Source organism: Paramisgurnus dabryanus, chromosome 9 (genome assembly GCF_030506205.2).
Source record: "Paramisgurnus dabryanus chromosome 9, PD_genome_1.1, whole genome shotgun sequence".
NCBI classification, from domain to species: Eukaryota; Metazoa; Chordata; class Actinopteri; order Cypriniformes; family Cobitidae; genus Paramisgurnus; species Paramisgurnus dabryanus.
The window spans coordinates 17,663,554-17,685,249 of record NC_133345.1 but is presented as its reverse complement, the minus strand read 5'-3'; the positions used below and the strand labels follow the sequence as shown (position 1 = coordinate 17,685,249).

The window sequence follows — 21,696 nt, the reverse complement described above, 5'->3', positions numbered from 1 at the left end:
ACTCCAAACTCTCGAGGGGCAGCTTAGTTTAACTGAAATCTCCGGGTCTATCACAATGGGAAAGTGTACATTTAACGAGCTATGGCTCAAAGACGGTGCGTTTAGTAGTTGGCTCAAGCCCGTAGCAAACAATCGGTATCAAGCCTATTGCACACTGTGTAAGAAGGTGCTGGAGCTGTCTAGTTTAGGCATAAAAGCCTTACGATCGCATGCAAAGTCAGAAAAGCATAAAGTTGCTGTAAAAGGTCTTCAGCGGGTGCAGGCGATCAGTCAGTTTTGTTCGGCTCTGTCACTACCCGGTCTAAGTACAGCACTGGATTCCGTTTGTCTCCGTTTGTCTTCGTCTTGGCAAATCGGGGTCAAAGATGGCCCAGCTCCTTTCAAAATCAAACGCCCTCAGATGGGCAAGCAAGGAAAAAATTGGCTAAGCTGAAAAAGGTTGAGGAGGAGATAAAAAATGTAGACAAGCACTGACTGACTTGTTACTTTAAAATAATTTTTAATTTAGAATTGTTAAGTGTTGTTCCTGTGTTCTTGATGCTTAAGAAAAGGGAGCCTTCAATTTGTTATTCTTAAGAAAATGGAACCTTTACTAATAAACTTGTTACTAATTTCAATGAAAGTTAAAGAGCACCTATTATGGGATACACGTTTTTAAACATCCTTTTGTGTGTAAGTGTGCATTAGTACATGCTAACGATATTCAAAAAGTACATACCTCAAAGAAAACGATGACGCGAGTTATCGTCTCTAACGTTCGAGGACTACAAAAAACACTCGGATTGTAGGCAACAGTTTACTTCCTGGGATTAGTGACGTAGATAAGACCAACATTATCATAGTTCAGCCCTCTCTGCTTTGCTTGGGTACGCCCTCAAAGACGAGGGTGGGGAGCGCCGAGTCAGAAGAGAGCTAAAATGGCGGAGGTTGGGAGTCCCTGCTTTTACTCTGTTTGCAAACTCTTGTTTCATTGTTTAAGCGATTAAATCTCTCGAGTAGACGCTGTCTCTTTAGATGCGAGGGCAAAATAGCACTTTATGGACTTACACAGAGGACATCATGTTTAATACGGTTCCGGAAAAATCCAGTCAGAAGTTGTTCACGGAGTTTTCACAATAACTGCTTCTCATGAACCAAAGCTGGATTTGCGCGAGGTCTCCTCTTGAAAGTTGGATTACTGTGCACTTCTGGATCACAGGCTGTAAGTATTCACGTTTATTATTTGCCTTTTACTGTACGTTACGTAACTGGAGATTAACATAATGTGCGTGTAGAGCTAAGCTTGCAAGCTAATTGTTTTGTGTTGTAATACTGTATTTCATAAACAACGTACCATATTTACACACGTGTATGTTGAATTATGCAGACTATCGTTTTTTTTATCGATGTTGGTTTAGACATGTTTACAAACTTGCTAAGTTGCTAAGCTAAATACAAATACAAATGCCAGCTAAACTGTTACCAGTAAAATTTGTTCTCATGATCAAACTCAAGAAACTCTAAGTACAGATGATTTGTTTAAAGTTATATGTATTTTACTGTTGTATTTACTTGAAGCTTTCTTAGATTTTGAAACGAAGTAAACACGTAATGTGTGTTGCTAATTTTGGGCCATGGAATATGTAATACATTAACGTTTTAATGAATAGCCTAACGATTTACAGTCATGGTACTCTATTGTTATAATATGTCTTTTTGACTGAATACATGTTTGTTTTATTTGTCTATATCCTAGATTCGCAGCTGTACACATCCTTCTACACTGTATGCAAACATGCAACATCATAACACACAGTACAAGGAGTCAGACTGGCATATGAGGAGCAAAGGTGTGTCACACATATGATGTATTTAGCTAGTGAAACCACTACCAGTCTTAGATGTATAACTGATGATGACAAAGTTTTTTTTCTCTGCATAATCATAGGAACCAAGGCAGTAGCATCGTTTCACAATGTTTCCATCACCATCATCAGTGGATGCCTTTGCCGTCCGTAGCCTGAGATTTCAGATTTGCAGCAAAAAATTTTTGATTTTCTCATTTATTGGAATGCTGTGCAGGTATATAAGTATTTTAGTAACTTTGTTAAATAAAGTAGTATTTACTTTTACAATAAATTAATTGCTTGTTTATATTTTACAGGTATTTGTACCTTGCAGCCATCCATTACAATGTCACCAAGCCGTAACAAAAGCAGGAGGGAAAGTACAAGGCTATGTTCCCAAAACACACAAGTGACATACCGTAAGCAGTAATGTTTTATTTCAAATACATTCATAATTAAAAACTTAATGTATGAAGCAGGGAAATAAATGATCAAAACAAAAGATTTATTGACTGCAATATTTCTACAGTTATGTGGAGGATGTGATCAGGCTTGTGTTTGATGAGGTATTTGAAGATAAGCTGAAGGAAACCCCGATTCCAATGGACCTGGCATCACAGTTTGAGAGACCTTCAAAGGAGGACGTGATTGCATGCCATCTTCAGTGCAGGGGTAATCGAAAGCCAAAATTGTGACCGATCTGATCAGGAAGCTCCAAGCGTATCTGAAGAACAACACACGACAGGATGATAACCTTATAGTGTCGTCTTAAATAGCACCAGCTGACAAAGCTTTGATATGCCATTTATCTGAATAGATAGCTGTAAGAAATGAATTGAAAAATTTTTGAAAGAAGAGCACAATATGGTTACTAAAGTATGTTTATTTGTATATTGTTTAACATTTAAATATATATTTGTAATAAATAAATAAAACTTTTGACTGACTATTATATTTTCTTTAAAGTTACATCTTTTGTTCTTTTGGGTATTTTGTTACTATAATGATACTTTAGTGTTATTGGTTTAAAAATGTAATAAAACTTAATCTAGTCCTGCACCTCAAAGGCTTATAGTCGGTACAATAAATGTTCTGTGTGTAGGGATTTAGACAATTTGTGCAAAACCTGGATGATGAATCACGCAGGTAAGAGGCCCTGGAACCTGTTGCATTCTCCTTAAAACCTAATAAGTAAAAACATAGCACTTATAAGTAAGCAGTTTTTCATAATAAAGTTTCCCATAGTGAAATAATGTAGAACATTCATTTCAATTAATACTTTCTTTGTGCTACATTTGGTGTTTCCATATAGTTTGCACAGTAATATAGTATGTAAGCAGGCTTTTTTAATAAAGTTTACTATACTAAATAATGTTAATAAGTGAAATAGTTTTATAATCATTTCAAAAAATACTTTCTATGTGCTACATTTGGTGTTTCCATATAGTTTGCAAAGTAATGTAGTACGTTATAATTACCTTTTGGATGTCTTTGCAACACATTTTCGTCTTCGTTTAGCATTCTGGCAGAGCTAAGGACACCTAAAAAAGTTAAATCCAATCGCGTTAATTGACGGAGATCGTTTATATCGTAACGCCGTCTGAACTCTCTGGATCGAGCTTGAAGTGGTAAGGCAGTACAGACACCATCGTTTATAGAGAAATATAGCGCCTGTGACTCTCAGTCAGAACCGGAAAACCCACGCGTAGTCAGGGGCGTAACCTTTCAAACACACGCCGAACCCAGTTGACCAATAACAGTTGAGTAGTCATCTGACCAATCCGAATACACTAGACATTTTGGGAGGCGGAGACAGGAACTAAACCGAGCGTTTTCCAGACAGTGGGAAATCGGTGAGGTATGTAAGCAATTTATAAGACTCACAGTGCATTAGTTCAAGTTTTAATAACATGTATGTACTATGGGATATTACAATAACGTGCTAACGTGCTCATTTATTAGCATAATTGGTGCTCTTTAAAAAAAAAAAAAATAAAGACTTTTGAAAGGAATTTTAATGTTATTTTTCATTATTAATGTAGGTCATAAATTTAAATCATAATGGTCATAAAAAGGTCTTAAAAAGTCTTAAATTTGACTGACTAAACCCTGCAGAAACCCTGTCTATTTGCCTGAAGCCTATCAGTACTATCCATTACTGACCTGCTGTTGTTTTTGTACTGCTTCTCAGTATTTCAATGTGTGTCATCTCTGACCAAAGGCCACGTTCAACTGATTCTTTAATGTGACAACTTGTTCCCAGTTCACATTTTAAAATATCACTGATGGATTACTCTGTTTTTTTTTGGGACATTTCATAGACGTAATGGCTTTTATACTGTACAAACTGTATATTTTAAAAAATACAGGTATTCCTATCTGTGTGGGGACCAATTGTCCCATGATAATTACCAGGTACACACACACACACACACACACACACATAAATCTAACACACTATGGGTTTTGGTGATGGATAGTCAATTGTCATTTATTTACTTAAATGTCTGTTAATAGAAGCATGACTTTAATTTTACCTCATACCTCAGATTAGGAATTTGCACCAGTGGAGACTGCCACATGAATCTCTGCTTCCCATAGCATGACTTTAAGGCCCTGTTTACATGTACATTGCTATTTTGAAAAACTGAGACATTTCCATTCGTTTGCGCACTTCGTTTACAAGCAAATGGAGATCTCGCCTCTGAAACCGATTCTTTCTCAAAACACCCCGGCCAGAGTGGAAAGTTGAAAATCTTCAGTTGCACGTTTGCATGTAAACTACGACAAACGAATGTTTAGGCAGCCAACGTCATAGTATGCGCCGGAGCTCGAACCTACGCCAACAGTGCGACCTTGTTCACAAGAGGAACAGGAAGTGATTCATTTCTGTTTTCGAGATTCTGATTGGCTTACGTGGGCTTGAGCTTCTTATTACACCGCCACCTACAGGTTTGGCATGCTCTTGACAGCATACACGGGTATGTGTCAATGCACTTTTCTAAAAACTGACATGTGTGCACTAAGATATTTTTGAAACCAGAGAGGTTGAAATGTCCGTTTATGAAAATAGCTGCCCACGTGTAAAACACATAGTCTAAAACACACTATAAATATTACAATGGAGTGATTGATAAATTAATGTTTGTTCAGACATACATATGTGCGTAGGATCTCTTGGATGCAGGTCCATACAGTAGAACCCCACTGAGCCATGCTGACACATACTTGGATTTTAATAGACAAAAGTTTTTGTTAGAGATTAATAAAATATAATAATCCAACCATTCATCAGAAAACAGCTTTCAATCGAGATATTTTTGTCCCATCTGAAACTCGGCCTCTTCATGTGGACTTGCGGCCTTTTGTAGTTACAGTAAAATGTATTGCTTAAGGTACTTTAAGGAGTGCCACGTAAATACCATGGTACATACTGTAAATCAGCATTTACATTCATGCATTCAGTAGACGCTTTTATTGAAAGCGACTTACATTGCATTTCAAGCTAAATATTTGTGTGTGTTCCTGGAGAATCAGACCCATGACCTTAAACTCTGCTAATGCTGTAGTCTACCAGCACTAATGTTAATCATGTAATAGCTTAGTACATATGAAAGTTCAATGGTTTTAATATCTAACATATCATCACTGTACCATAGAAGAGCGCAGTACTTTATTGTATCTTAATAACATGCTGAAAACCCAAATTTCCTCTCAGCAATGCAAATAAATGTTGTTGCATGGCAACAGAACGAGGGAACAAATTCTTCTTTCCATTTTCGGCAGATCGTAAAGTTTAAAGCATGCAGAATAACTTCAGAAACACTAGAAAATGAAAAGGATTAGCGGGTTAGACCTGGTCTAAATTCAGCGTGTATGTTCAGGTCATGATGTCTCGAGTGTTTTTTCTGCGTCTTTTTGTTTAGCTTTTGAGAGAATGATGTCATTCTCTACCGCAGTGAACTCTGAAAAGCCTCCAGTAAGTTGGGTCGAGCCGGGTCGGGTTTGTCCCCGCACAGGCTCCTCTGCTCTTCTGTTTGTCCATCGCTGCGGTTCAGAACTGATTTCACAGTTTTCCATTGAGCATTAATGAAAGAGGGCAGATTCCTTCCTGCCCACAAACTCTCACACCGGACTGCACAACAATCCTGGGAAAATCCAAACCTTTTGGCATCCTAACAACCGCACTGGTTAGGACTCACGCACACACACACAGGGCTGGGTGAGGGATGGATTGTAAGTGTGTCCGCAACCCGGCACGGTGTATGTTTGCTTTTTGTGGTTAGATGTATACAGCCATTGTTCGCTCTATGAGGCCTGACCCTGCCAGATGATGGAGAAGATAGAGGACCTTCTTTTCTGTTAAAAGACAAGTGGGCTCACTGGCACAGGCTGGCGTCCTGCCGGGATCGGCCCGCGAGAGAGAAAAGAAGGAATTTGTGCCAGGCTATTTCGCTCGCTGTGCCAGCTAAAGTGAGTACCAGTCACAAACAGCCCTCACAACACTGATGTGTACTGGATGCTGTGCTCCGAGCTCTTCATGATCACATACGGACGAATCTGAAGTTTGTGAATGCATAGTTTATGAATGCTCTGAAAGATGAGGTCAAGTTTATCTAAACACCTCAGATTTGTGGCTCATGGGGAGGTTTGGCTTGAAGGATCTTTTGGAAGGTAATCAGATGAAAGGACACAGCTGTGACCCTTAGCGGGATACTGGCATTATATCTGAACTTTGGGGGCACATTTTTTTCTGAATGCAAGAACAAAGGTTGAGAGGTTGGATCTTGAGAGACATCATGCATTATCATCACATACATGAAGCACATATCACACATCAGTCATTTTCTCTGAAAAATTTGAAATGCTCAGAACTGTTCTTTTACATGCTAAGAGTCTAAAGTCTTAAGATTTATTTCTTTATACACATGGCTATGTTTACTTGCACAAAATTTTGTCAATCTGACTGAATTTAACTTGAATGGAGATACGACAATACAGTTTACATTGCAATCTGATTAAAATGTTAATTTACATGTAGATTTGATTTAATCCAACGTTCAAACGTCTGCGCATGTGCATAGCTAGTGTTGCCAGATTCGCGTATCAAAACCAGCTTAATGGACATACAAAGCTATCTCAAAAGCATCCCAATGACTATCCATAGCCAAAATATTATTAACTAATAAACAAAATCCTTTCATCAACCCACAGAAGAAAACTTGTGAAACAGTTTAAAAGTAGACGAAATCTGAAGTGCGCAAAAAAGCAAAGGACTTGGCAATGCAGCGCCATAGCATCTCTTGTCAAGTTCACGCTTTCTCTGGATAAATGTACAAAGTTGAGTTGCAGAAAGTTGTTCTTAAGAAGTTTTCAGATATAGGCAAAGAAAATTTTCAAAGGCACAACGCTATTTTTGCATCATTTTGACATTTTGAGAAATACCACGATATACATGTTTACATGCGTCCCAACTCCCTTTTCCAAAGTGTTTATCAAAAAACCTGCACGCCGCCTTTAAGGTGTTTACATGAAGGCTTTTCAATATGATTGATCCATCAATATGATAACAAACAGATTATTTGGTTGCATGTAAACGTACCTATTTTGTAGTCCTGTGCATGCATGGCTACATGCATGTTATCTAAAAAAGAAAAAGTGTGTTTCATCAATCTTTCAGCAAAATGAAATAACTTGCTTTGCCTCTGACTTTTTGTCTGATCACCAAGCGTTTTCATTTTTCAGGCCCTCCCCTATAACAGGCCCACCTGTCGTATAGAGACTACACTCTAAAATACTGGGTTATGTTCAACCCAGTCTTGGGTCAAAAGGGGACAATCCCAGAAATTGTCTATATTTGACCCAACAACGAGTTGAAACAACCCAGCTTTGGTTAAATTACAACCAAACAGATTGCGTTCATCAGTTTTTGACCCAATGGTTAAAAATAACCCAACATTTTTAGAGTGTACATTTCACAAACCTCTTCTTAGGAAAATATGGCACGCTATGGAAGTAGCATAGGGTATACAAACAAAGTTGTCTTCAAGTGTCAACTTTATTATTTTACATTAACGTATTTGCTAGTTGCTTTCATTCAACATGACCATTTGATCAAATGTGTCTATTACGTAAGAAATCAAACCCATGACCTTCGCGCTGTTAACGTAATGCTCTACCAGTTGAGTTTCAGGAACCGTTTAAGACAGTGCTAGTCAACTGCCGGCCCGCGGGCCAAATGCAACCCTCCAATCATCTTTGACCACCGGTCATCTTTGTCTAATTTAAAATCAGCATGGTTACTTTTACCTTTCCACTGTACATAACAAATGACGGCCAAAAAAAATCGGAAAGAGTCAGAAAAGGGCTGCGTGGGATGCCAACCATCTGCGGGTGCGTAATTATCAGATCCAATTTGAGCTTTGGATGCGAATCAAAACAGTTTGCAAGGTGAAAATGATTCATCCTTTTTTGTTTAACTTTATCAGTAACACTTGAATGCTTTTAAAACGATTGATAATTGCTAAGTTAATTAGGTTAAAGCCACAGAATTACGATTAAACTGAAATTTCATTACGACTGCCACTAGGGGGCGAATTCCGACCGTCGTGTCTGGATGTAGTGTACAATGGAAAGGGGGTTTAGCCTATATATATATATATATATATATATCTTTAAAATATTACAAAAAAAAAAACATGAAGTGCAATTTTAGTCATTAGGAGAAGACTGACTAAATGTTGTGAAGACTTAAAATGTAACAATTTATGAAAGTTAAACAAAGTTATAAATAAAAGAAGTTGAAGAGCACTGCGGCAGAGGCTGCGCCGGCTGTGTAGACAACAGGAGCTGTGACTGTGGTGCAGAGACAGGGATCTCAGTAGCTAGCTGGGGAGTTGACCCAGGAGAAGACGGAGGACAGGAAGTTCCCTTCTTCCTCTTCTTTCTCCTAGGTCGCGGGGCAGACAGTGACGAAACTGTGGCAGGAGTGGTGGGTGCTGCGGTGGGCGTGACATGCTTAGTGGAGGACCCCTCAGACGTCGAATCCCACGAGACCTTCCGCTCGCGTTTTCCCCGCAGGCTAACGACGAGAGCATAGTCTTCAGGGGTTGAAACGGGGAGCACCGATCCCTCTCGCGTCATCACTCCTACGACTTGACCCTCCGGGATAGATGGCAAAGGGACTGGGGGTGCGGCCTCGGCTGAGACGCTGGGCTGAGGTCGATTCATGACATAGGGATCTCAGCATCTCAAGCTCGCTGGGTCTGAGGGGTTCATCGAGGCCACTATTAAAAATCGCTGTGAGTTCCGCCTCTTTAAACCTGGTCTTCTCCATAGCCCACAAAAACTCCTTCACAAAGACGCTGCTCCTTCTTCCACTCTGATGACAACTGGACAATAAATGAGCCAGACGGGCTCTGTCTGCTGGGTTCTGCTTTTGGCTTGTCCATCTGTCAGGTATTGCAGAACACGAACCCAAGCGCAGACAATAATAGAAAAAACACTAGACTTTATTTACAAAACAGAAAAACAAAACCCACGAGGGGGTAAAAAAGAAACACAAGCAAGATAAACTAAACACTGATAAAACTAGAAATAGACTCAAAAACAGTACATAGAACACTAACTACAAATGTACAAACCTAGACTAGATATATAGAGGGACAAAGTACTTACAGGAATATAGACAATGGACAAGCAACGAACATCAAACACACTAACATTAAATAGGAGAACTAATGAGGGGAACAGGTGAAAATAATAACAAGTAAGGGAGCGGGTAAAAAGTGCCGGGACAAGGAAAACACATTGGCCTGATAAAGAATAATCCATAGCCACGTGTTTCCACACAAAACATGGTACTGTCAGAACCCTGTCACAATGAACTAGATGTAATACAAGCAAGATCCTGACAGGATCCTGACACCTTCATACCTGTCAAATCTGAGCCTAGCGTGAGAAATTGTTGAGATCTATTGTGAAACTTGAGAGGAGACACACGGGGAGTTACTGAGGTACTTCATTCAGGTCTGCGAAGCCAATGACTCCAACAAATATCTGCACTTGATCTCCATGCTGTCCAGGAGAAACAATTGAGCCATTAAAGAGATCTCATTTATTTTTCCCCTTATGTCTGTAGTATCTGCTGTTTCACATGCCAGTCATTAGAGCAGTCTCTCTCTCTCTCTCTCTCTCTCTCTCTCTCTCTCTCTCTCTCTCTCTCTCTCTCTGTTTGATTGGGTTCCAGCTCTGTTCTGAATAAAGGCTTAGAGAACTCTGTTTCCCACAAGTGAACAAAAGCACTGAGGTACAGAATGGAGCAGAGGCTCGGCGAGGGAGGAGAACTGAGACGTGGAGAAAAGCTCTCAGTCTGTAGGAACTAATCAGACTCTCGTTTAGCAAACGCAGGCATTCCTGCTAATGAAAAGAGTGGAGATGTAAGGCGGGACAGGGTCCGAATGAGCTCCTACAACTGCACAACAACAGCAGAGCTACTCCATTATCCACTGTACGGCCTCATTAACCAGCGCCTAACAAACAACAACCAGCACACAAATACACACACATAGCTCATTACTGTAACCCTATATTACGGACCTTTACAAAACCATAGTTTCCATACTGTAGTAACTTGATATTAGCCAAGGTATAAGCCATCAACAAAGAAGTCACTCTGCGTGTTATGTATATAATAGACACGTTTATGCCTTTCCTGAAAGACATTAAAAAATCATATCAGAAGTATCAGTTTTATAACTCACAAAGGGCCTGCTTATTTGTGTCCTGTGCACATTTCTACATGTTTCACAAGTTCAGTCCATTGATTGGCTCTGAACCCCTGGCTGACCCTGCCCAGGGGGTTTCAATTTACATAAAAGGTACCTGTGTTTCTGTAGCTCGGTGGCAGAGCATTGTGTACAATTTGTGGGTTTGATCCAAGGGAACACACATAATGATAACATATATTCCTTGTAATCCACTGCAGTCACTTCGGATAAAGGGTTTTGCTGACAATAAAGTTTGAATCCCCCTGGCTTGGATATTACAATACACTTTCATATAAAATGGTACAAAAGCTGTCACTGGGGCAGTAGCCTTTAGAAAGGTCATAATATGCACAAGTTAGCTACAGACATGTACACAATTGGTACCAATTTGAGGTATGAACTCTTTAAGCTTTGTTTATACTCGCACTTTTCTCCGCAGCGCAAGCCTCCACTGATCGCATGTTGAGACGCGCACTCATTCATTGGAGGCTCGCAGTTGGACTATTTTTTGAAACGTCAAGGGGCAACTTGAGTAATCGAGTCCAAAACCAACACAAAGTAGTAAAGGATAGAATGAGTCGTTTTCTGGAACAACCCCGGTAGCTAAATATGAGAACATCTTTTAAATACGTCTTTATTAAACATAATCATTTCATAAACGTTTTTACTAAACAAACAATACATAAACCTTAAGTTTGGTATTTTATTTCTCATCCGGTGGTACAGTTATGTAAGACCTTGAAAAAAGTTTCACCTTTTATATGTTGTTGTAGGAGTCCTCTGATGGAGAAATAAATGGGGTTTTACATTTTTGACATTTTAGTAAGTTTTTATGGAAATGTTGTAATATTACATTATTGGGCCTATGGGGTAGTAAAATTGGTGTGATTTCACTCATTGTCTGAACAAATGTTAATAACATCTAAGAGTTCATTAGCAGGGTGTACTGCTTATCTAGCCCAATAACAATACCATATCCACATAATCACACAATACATAATAACCAGACAAACCATATTTTTATGAAAAAGCATTTATTATAAAAATATGCTCAGATTGTATTTACAAAACCAGATAAACTCAAAGAAAACTGGTATGTATTACATTTAGCTGTGTTTACAGACACGTTTAATGACAGTTGTCCCATTTTGTTGTTTATAAAAACTCCTTTCCCTTGGAAACCCTACTCATTTATGTTATCTGTCAGAGCTGTGATCATGTCTTTTGACACAAACCTCCATAGGTTCTCCAGTGATACATGGAAGGATATGGCATCATTAGTGATGTCAATAACAGAAAAAATCAGTATTGAGACTTATAAAATCCTTTTTCAGACAGTAATACCTGTCATGGGGCAAGTTCTGTGTTCTTGAAAGGCTTGGTTTTGTTGGCGTGATGTCCATATAATCGTCATATGGGCAGACATAGTTTTTAATGTATCTTTTTCAATTCAGAGACATCGACACATACCTCCTCATCAGTTATATCAGAGTCCCATCTCAAAGTCACTTTTTTCAAATTTGGATTATATAAATGACATCATAGACATTGTAGATAAGACATTCCTGTCTATGAGCATTCTAAAATAATACATTTCAAAGGATTCGCCTATTCCAAAGAATTCACACAATATTGTCTGGCGAGCTTATTTTCCTCTATTTATAATACAAATAGCACCTGTACCCCCCACCCAACATTCCAGAACATTATTACCTGGCCCTCATGCAGAAAACAGATATTTGGGCAAACAAAGCCCAGACAAGAAAACAGGACCAGCTAAGTATATTTTATAAATAATAAGATAGAGATAGTTTCAAATATTGCTACATAAATACTTTGAAATTCTCAAATAAAGAATTCATTTCCTAAAAACGTATTTAATAATCTTAAATCTCTAAATAAAACTCAGAATAGTATCAAAAATATTTAAAATCAATTTTATATTTTGTTGCTACAAAGTAGATATTTTACAGTTTAGAAGTACAGTTATTTCATGTAAAGTGCAAGGTGCACAGGTCAATTTTGCTACCCTAGAGACCCAACGTTGTAAAATTACAGCATTGACATCATAATCTTAAAATCTTATATAATCAAAACATCCAGCTGTATCTTAAAATCTACATGATCTACACACATATCACAGAAAAAATATATTAGGCATTTTACTTACATGATTGTTGATTAATTTAGTCCAGAAAAAAATAACTCACAGTTTCCATACTTCACTCAGTGTCAGATTAATTGTATATGCATTGTTTTGCATGGATTGATCAAAGAGATACGTCGCAGGCTTGCCTGCTTGGACAGAATCACCTCAGGGTCAGTCATTTTCGGATGCAGAGAATTGTTGTTAAATAAACAAACTACAAACTAATTAGCAAGAAAACTACAGTAACACACAGTTCTGTGAAAACTAAATTTCATTATTCCTCAGAAACATTAACATACTTATACTGTACATAAAACATACACACAAATTTACATATGTAAAACCCCAATGGTCTTAGGTTGAAATGCATTAATTTAGCTGTCTCTGTATTGAATTTATGCTTATACCTTATCCTCTCTGCCAAATAATTTTAAAATCATTCATAAATCATTCACTTTTCTATGGATAATAGTCATTTAGCAAAGAAAATTGAAGATTTGTAAAGTATTACAGTACTTAGTACAGTTTGAAGTACTCTCATTTCTATACGTTTGTGTGTGAGTCCTGACCAACCACGGCATTTAAAAGAAATAACATTTAAAATAATTTCTAAACTAAAACCCACTGTTTTTGTCTCATGTTGCCAAGGCAGAAACTGATTCATGCTGTTTCATACACGGTACGTGGCGCAACCGCACCACAAAATATTGTCCAATCCTAACAAACCATTCATCAATCCAAGGCTTACTTATTCAGCTTTCAGATATTATGATGTAAAAAAGTTACCCTTATGACTGGTTTGGTTTTCCACGGTCACATATTAGGTAATTTGCAGTATTTTATGACTCATAACCTACAAAAGAAATACCTTGTTTAAAGTGTTATAATTTTAGAGATACTCATGGATACACTTGAATACAGCTTAAATAGCCACCCATACAGATACACTACCAGGTCTCTTGTAAAATAAGTAAATGTGTGAATACATTTATACTGAACATAAGCCGGATGCTAACTTTGTTATGCCAGCACACAAAATTCCCATTCGTCAGCTGAATGAATGCATGATTTAAAGCCAGGCTGTAAGTCCGTAAGGTACTTAGAACTTTTGGGTAATGGATTAAAGTTGTTGACTGTAATTGGTAATTTAGCTGCAGTGGGATGCTATGTGCCAAGAAAGTGATTATTCAGGCCTGTAGGAGTCCCTTGCTGTTCCCACACTGCTAACAGTAACCCTGTTACAGAGAGGACAGTGCTAAGTCCTGCTTAAAAAATACTCACAGAAACCATTAACCATACTACTGTACTGCAAAGTCTGAATCTTTAACATTCTTTTAACAAGTGTAATAAAAAAGCATTCGATGGTGGACTCCAACTTGGAAAATCAGTGAAATCCATCTCTCCAAATTTGCTTTTGTTGCTTTCAAAATAACTCTCTTTTGATTTAAAGAGAATTCTGTAATATATTTATTATTGATTTACACTTTGTTTTAATAACCATTCCCTTAGGTACCTTTAAGGTAACATCATTTGGTGCCATTTAAAAATAATGTTGACATTTTGTTGGCATTCGTTGGATGTGGAGATGGCCTGCGGCTGCTGTTTTTCACTCGGTGCAAATCATTTTTCGAAATAAAAGATTAGCACCCCTAAATTGCTTTTCTCACACATTCATCAGTGAAAGTTTCCAGCGCTGGAGTTCTGCAGATTAAATATGCCTCAGTTCATTTACTTAACCAATAAAAAGGTCATTATTTTGATAGCGGGTCTTGGCAAACCTACAGACCCAAGGACAGGGTGTTTCATCATGGTACAGGTCTTTATTCAGTAGGGGCCAAAAAGGAGGGACCGTCTCCAGATGCATTTGGATGTTCGTTTCATTTGAGTAATAAAATATTTACACCAACTAAATGCCTCAGCGCGTTTGAGAGATGCAAAGATGCCAGACGCAAAGCACTTCCATCAGAAGACATCAGCCTTCACAAATGACGTCTTGGCTTACTCAGGGGAAGCTGATGCATGCATACGTCAGCCCTATGTGAAGACTTGACACAGGACACTTGAATGATGTTGCAGGTAATGGACTGAGTTGTGATAAGAGCAGTGATGTAGCCAGCATGAATATTTTCTGTGCATATTTGTTTGATAATTCGTTGAAAATTACAGAATTTGTTAGCATTAGCATCCCAGACATGTTAATAGGAAAGTGTGATGTCTTCAAAGCATGGTCATATATTTTGCGATTGCATTTTTTTAAATTGTATGTTTAGATCACAATCAGGACACTAATAAGCAGGAGTTGTTTATCAGAAGTTGATATAAAATGCAACAGTATGGTCCTGAAGGTAAAAAAGAAAAGGTCTACAACACAATAATGTCTGTGATGGAGAAAGCAAATATTAGAACTACTATACCATTAATCCTGAGGCCAGTTGCCTTGTCCATGCTCTCTGAACCTACACAACCTTCTTCTGGCCAACTTTACTTATGGTAGGGTGGCCATACGTGCCATTTTTGCGTCCTGGCCAGGATTTCGGGTGCACCTCCTGAAGTCGCATTGGTCAACTCCATACGTCATCGAGGTTATCACATTTTAGTCAAAAACATTATAAAATGAAGCTTTATTTCTCTTAAAAAAATACAATCACTATAGTTTTATTCTTATCTTGAAATGTAACAGTTGCTTTTTCTGAAATAAAACCTGAAATATTAAACCTCGATGACATATGCGGTCGACCAATGGGATTTCCGGAGGACGCACCTGAAATCCCGGCCAGGACACGTCCTGCAAAAATGGCAGGTATGTTCGTCCTACTTGTGGGTCATGTGACTAATCACTCTGGGGTCACTGTTGACACCACACGAATAACACATTCCCAAAACCCTTGTAAAATCCCTTTGATTTTCCCCATAACATTTTTGTCAATAACATTTCCTTACAGTCCTAACATTCAGAGAGGAATGTGACTTCCCATTGAAGAACTACACACCCATAACCCTTATTAATGTTACTATTACAATGACACCGATAATTGGTGCACAGCTAAGCAGCAATTTCCCATTTTTATCAAAGTGCCAAAATATTTGTATAGTAAACATGTACAGTAAACTTAAAGGGGACATTTCACAAGACTTGTTTACGGTGTCAAATAAATTCTTTGGTGTCCCCAGAGTACATATGTGAGGTTTTAGCTCAAAATACCATATAGATAATTTATGCAAATATAACATGTTAAAATTGCCACTTTGTAGGTGTGAGCAAAAATGTGCCGTTTTTTGGAGTGTCCTTTAAATGCAAATGAGCTGATCTCTGCACTAAATGGCAGTGTGGTGGTTGGATAGTGTAGATAAAGGGGATGTATTATCCCCTTCTGACATCACAATGGGAGCCAAATTTCAAAGACCTATTTTTCACATGCTTCCAGAGAATGGTTTACCAAAACTAAGTTACTGGGTTGATCTTTTTCACATTTGTTGCACTTAAACATATAAAAAGTCGGATTTTCATGATAAGTCACTTTTAAGAAAAGTTATTGTGAGTGAACAATATAGTTTAAAGCAGGGCCGGCGTCAAGGGGGGGGGCATTCGTGGGCCGTGCCCCCCCCCCCCCCCAAACAGGTTGTTCTGCCCCCCTACAAAGTTTTTTATTAATTTAATATATACCAAGAATAATTAAAATAAATTAAACATTGAATTTTTCATGACTTTTAATGTAATCAAATGAGGAAAATATAGAGGATATATGTTTTCTTTAATTAAAATAGACCAGTTTCTATGATTGGTTGTATTGTGGCGTCTCATGCGTCTTTACGTCTTTAGCATATTTGTGACTTGATACTAGCAACGTGTTTTTTCTGCATTTTATGGATCGTGTAAAATATGGATATGGACCAGCAACGCCTGCTTCATCTGACTTCATGCAAACACCGACTGGCTTAAACTCGGAGATTAGAGGTTGAGGTGGAATTTTCAAATCTACAGGACACTGTTTTAAGGAAGTTTAATGTTCTTACACGCCGCCTTCAGCTTTTTTTAATGGTAAGTTAGCGTTGTTTAATTTACGTAAGCTTAAATGTGAAGTGTGGCTATAGACCGTTAACACCATTGCCATTCATAACACCATTCATTTCAATGGTTTGCGCCGCACGAGGGCGGTTTGTTGTTGCGTCGAGCAAAGCACAAGCGCAGCAGCTTGTGCTCACGCCGCGGTCGAAGTTCAAAATAGTTTTGCGCATAGTTCGTGATCTTTTGCACTTTATACAGGAAATGAGCTGACAGTCTGTACCAGTTGTATGAGTGTGTGCTTGCACTGTATTTGTTGATTTAATGCCTTGTTTTAGCAAGTTATTGTTGCTATTGCGTGCCCCCCGTTGGAAGCCACGTGCCCCCAAGTTAGTTATGGTCTGGCGCCGGCTCTGGTTTAAAGCAATAGTTTGCCCATGATTTATTCACTCTCAAGCCATCCGAGCTACATATGTCCATCATTTATCATATGAACAAACATTTTCAGATATTTTTGAAAATGTCTTAGCCCTTTCTATCAATATAATAGATGAATATACGGTCCAGCTCCTTCAAGCTCAAAGAATGTGCATCCATCCTTTGCAAAAGTAATCCACATGGCTCCAGGGGAATAAATAAAGCCCTTCCAAGGGTAATCGCTGTGTTTTTGTACAGTAAGAGAAATATTTAAATTTAAAACTGAAGACTTCTCAGCATTCAGGTGAGTATCAGCGTAGTGTACACATTCTTTGTAGTGATGTATGACAAATGCAAAGGGCAGAAGCACAGAGCAGGGAGCAAAACAACTAGACAAAGAATCCCTTTAAGCAGGTTTCCATTGAACTGCCATTATTGATTTAATTACATAGTTTTTAATGAATCTGTCTATATGCACAAAATAAGCAGAAATCTATCAAAATCACCTTATTATAGAAACCCGCTTTATGTCATGTGTTTACATGCAAATCAATAAACCGCCAACACATTCTAACTCTCAAGGTGACAAAACCAAAGCATTTTGACACGCTTTTTACGTCACTAGGAAGACGCTAATGCTACCCTGGCTGTCACTTTTCACCGCATAGGGTATTCCTTACTTCAGCATCACTTTTGGATGTCCAGAGTACTTTGAGTTGTTTGGCTTAGGTGTCAAATCATAACACATTTTATTCTCTGCATGTTTACAAGTAGAAATCTGTTTTTAATATATTATTTCTTTAAAGATGTAACTTTAAATTACGTTTTTCCACTGAAAATGACGCCTTTGGTTCTTACAGTACACTGCAAAAAATGACTTTCTTACTTAGTATTTTTGTCTTGTTTTCAGTAGAAATATCTAAAAATTCTTAAATTAAGATGCTTTTTCTTGATGAGCAAAATGACCTTAGTAAATAAGTCTAGTTTTAAGACAAATAATATACAATTTAAGTGAAATTGTCCTTAAAACAAGCAAAATTATCTGCAAATGGGGTGAGAAAAAAAATAGTGAAATAAGATTTCTTTTTTCTTAAACACTTAATTCAAGTAAAATTTTCTCACCCCAGATATTTTTGCTTGTTTTAAGCACAAATTCACTTAAATTGTATATTTAGTATACTAAGTAAGAAAGTCATTTTTTGCAGTGTAGTTCGTCTACATCAAGACTGTAACCACACCTTGAGCATTGGGGGGGGGGGTATTCAGGACTATATTTATGCATATTAAAAACATTAAATATTGGGGTGAACATTATTGATTATTGGGGGACATTATTATTGTCCCCCTGAATGTCTATTGTGGTTACTGCCATGTTCTACATAGTGGCACCTAGGGGTACCTTTAGCGTCTTCATAGTGACGTGAAAGGCATGTTGTAAAAAAAGCTGCTGTATAATGTTGTATCTCTTCTCATGTCTGCATGATCTCATGGGAATTCATATATATTTTAAGAGTTGGTGAATTCATATGAACCAAAAAGTGAACTACAAAGTAAATCGTGCAAAAATGCACAATTATCATAAAAAGCAATAACGAAACCCCACCCCTAATCCCAACTTCACCGGAGCAAAGACAAATCATACAAAAATGTATAAATGTGGTTGTACGAATAAGCCACCTCGTAAAATTCGCATGAATTGCCATGAGATAGCGTTGGCAGAACTTGTATGTTACATGAGTTTTCTATTTCCCAGTTTCTTCGTCAACTGCACGAGTCGATAACAGATATTACTTTATGCGTCTGCTTGTGATGTTTATCTTTCACAAGTGGAGACATGAACACATGATAGAAAGCCAGTAATATGTAACACGATATAAAGGTATTGTGCAGAAATCTACCTGTGCCGAACGGATTCAGCTTTAGCCGTTTATGACCTTTCCCTGATAAAATGCTATTATGTTATCTATTTTTTTTTCAAGCATAATCGGAGTAAGACCGTGCATGTAAACACACTCAATGTGTCGTGATATGAACAGTTCATTCCTTCGTAACAAAATGTAAGCACACATCCTTTACCTATTTTCTTTTCCTCACATTTTCAAATACTTTTATCAAAGATTGAGTGGTGATTCATCTCAGAGATGGTTGCCTTGTCTCTTAAAATGAAGAATGAACATAAAAAATATCTCAGCTAAAAGTGTGTGTAGTCACTGTCGCAGTCTTTTATGTGAATACAGCATCTTTGAAGGCTTGGTTCTCTGTTTAACGGTTCATTAAATGATAAATGTTTTGTGTTTGTAAGCTTGGATCCTCATCAAGATGCTTACAGGCGGGTCTGTGCATGTGCAGTTGGTACCGCTGGTACTGCCAAACACTCATTGTTCCTGAGAGGAACTTGTGGTTAATGTCTCCCGCTGTTCTGCGGACTCACAGTCTCATTATGGCCATATGCTACCATCACATCCAGGCACTATGACATGCATTATACATGTGAATTAATGCAGCCCGGCCCCACCCTGCCAGCAAGCTTTGATCTTCACGCTGGATTTCCAGGAATAGACAATAATGACTCATTCATACAGTTGCTTTCAGGCATCTTAACTTCATTATACGTGTGTGTGCGCGCGCGCGCGCGTGTGTGTGTTTAAATGTAGTTTGGGTGTGTGTTTCTGATTGATGTCAGATTCAGGAATATCTTACGCACTGAATTGGTGTGTGTCATCTGTTATTGTCGGCTTTGGAGTTTGTTGCTGGAGGTCTTGTGCGTATTAAGGGTGTGTCTCTCATTAGCGAAATCTGATTGTTAATGTGAGGGGCATTAGCGGCTAACAGGCTAATTGGTGTCAAATCAGTGGATCGTAATGAGAAAATGGCCAGCTGTATTTCTGTGTTTGTTTGGATAAACGTGGTGTAAATGTGATGATGAAGATCATGTGATGATAATCATGCATGTTAGCGTATGTGTTGTAAGTCCATCTTAAAGGAAAACCGTTTTTCAATATTTTGCTATGTTCTTACCTCATCTTAGATGAATTAATACATACCTATCTTTTTTCAATGCATGCACTTTTAATCTTTGTACAGCGTCTTGTGAATGTGTTAGCGTTTAGTCTACCCCCATTCTTTCCTATGACTCCAAACAGGGATTAATGTAGAAGCCACCAAACACTTCCATGTTTTTCCTATTTAAAGACTGTTATGAGTAGTTACATGAGTAAGTATGGTGGCACAAAATAAAAATTTTGTTTGGAGCCACAGGAACGCTGTACAAAGATTAAATGTGTACGCATTGAAAAAGGATAGATATGTATGAATTTGTCTAAGTTAAGAACATAGCAAAATATAAAAAAACGGCGGTGTTTTCCTTTAAATCACCTATGACGGATTAGGATTAGTCTAGTTGGTTGACCAGCTAAGCACAACCTTTATGACAATTTTTTATACTTATGCATGTGCGACATAAATGTCATCTTCAATCACATGAGAGGTTTACCATTATATTTATAAGGTTTATAAAAAAACATTGCTTGGATAAACAAGAAGTGAACCAAGTTTGGGCAAGATTTTAGAAACTCAGGGATGAGCTCATTTTATTTTTGTCAAAAAATATATAATTAACAATGGGCCGTATACACACTGCAAACTTTCAGAAGTGACAACTGCATTTAAACGTGGGAGTGAATTCCCTAAATGTTCGTTTCATGTCTGTACGGAAAAAGACTCCCAAAAATGCGATGATTGACACAGAGGTAACCATAGCAACACTCTGCCATCTTGCATGGTTATCGTTCATGGCTTTGACCAAAACAATATTACAGTGTTATGCTGAGTGTTGTACGCATTTTTGTGGCTGCTTCTCCAGTGCTGTCTTAAAGTGTTGCCAGGTCCTCGTCTTTTTTTTGGACATACATGTCGTTGTGGTGCTTAACTGTTTATAGCCGGGTACACACCAAAAGATTTTTTAAATCTTTTCAGATTTTCAAAATGAGAGAGACCGCAAACATGATGAAAAAAATGCACGATTTAACAAATATGACTACACAGTAAACAAACATGGCAAACAATGGGCATAAATAATTGTCATTAATACAATTAACTGCTTTTTAACATCTCTGATGTCCATCTCACTTTGGACTATACTGTGTTATGGTTTTATCTGCGCGCTTTTTGATTGGATATCAAGTTGAATATTAACGATTTGCGATCAGGGCGGCCCCGACGTGCTTCCAAGCAGATTCAGACGCTCTTAACGCACCGCGCACAACAGGAAAATCTGATAAGATAATCGGTGCAACCACAAAGACCATCGGACTTTAGCTAGGTTTGTCGTAAGGGGGAAAATCGGCCTATGGTTTTTGGCTCATAAAGATATCAACTTTTTGGTTTTATTAAAGTGAGAAGGTGCTCGTCCCGATATTTTGATATTTGAGGGTAAAGAATTGGGATTTATTTCAGTTTTTTATTGGAGTTTTATTTTTTCTCAATGCAAGATCTGGCAACACTATTTAGCAAACGCTCAAGCCTCTGTCATTT

General features: G+C 37.9%; 3 long non-coding RNA genes across 3 annotated transcripts in view; 1 reads left to right on the top strand and 2 right to left on the bottom strand.

Annotated features, from left to right (window-relative positions):
- LOC135746433 (uncharacterized) overlaps positions 1–21,696 on the bottom strand; it is a 93,660-nt gene that overhangs the window by 39,168 nt on the left and 32,796 nt on the right. The window lies entirely within an intron of this gene.
- On the top strand, positions 626–2,514 carry LOC135746405 (uncharacterized). Its single transcript, XR_010531542.2, has 5 exons — positions 626–1,201; positions 1,736–1,829; positions 1,928–2,061; positions 2,144–2,245; positions 2,356–2,514. It is a non-coding gene; the product is annotated as an uncharacterized lncRNA (long non-coding RNA).
- On the bottom strand, positions 2,481–3,483 carry LOC135746406 (uncharacterized). Its single transcript, XR_010531543.2, has 3 exons — positions 3,305–3,483; positions 2,953–3,010; positions 2,481–2,550 (listed from the first exon to the last, which is right to left on the bottom strand). It is a non-coding gene; the product is annotated as an uncharacterized lncRNA (long non-coding RNA).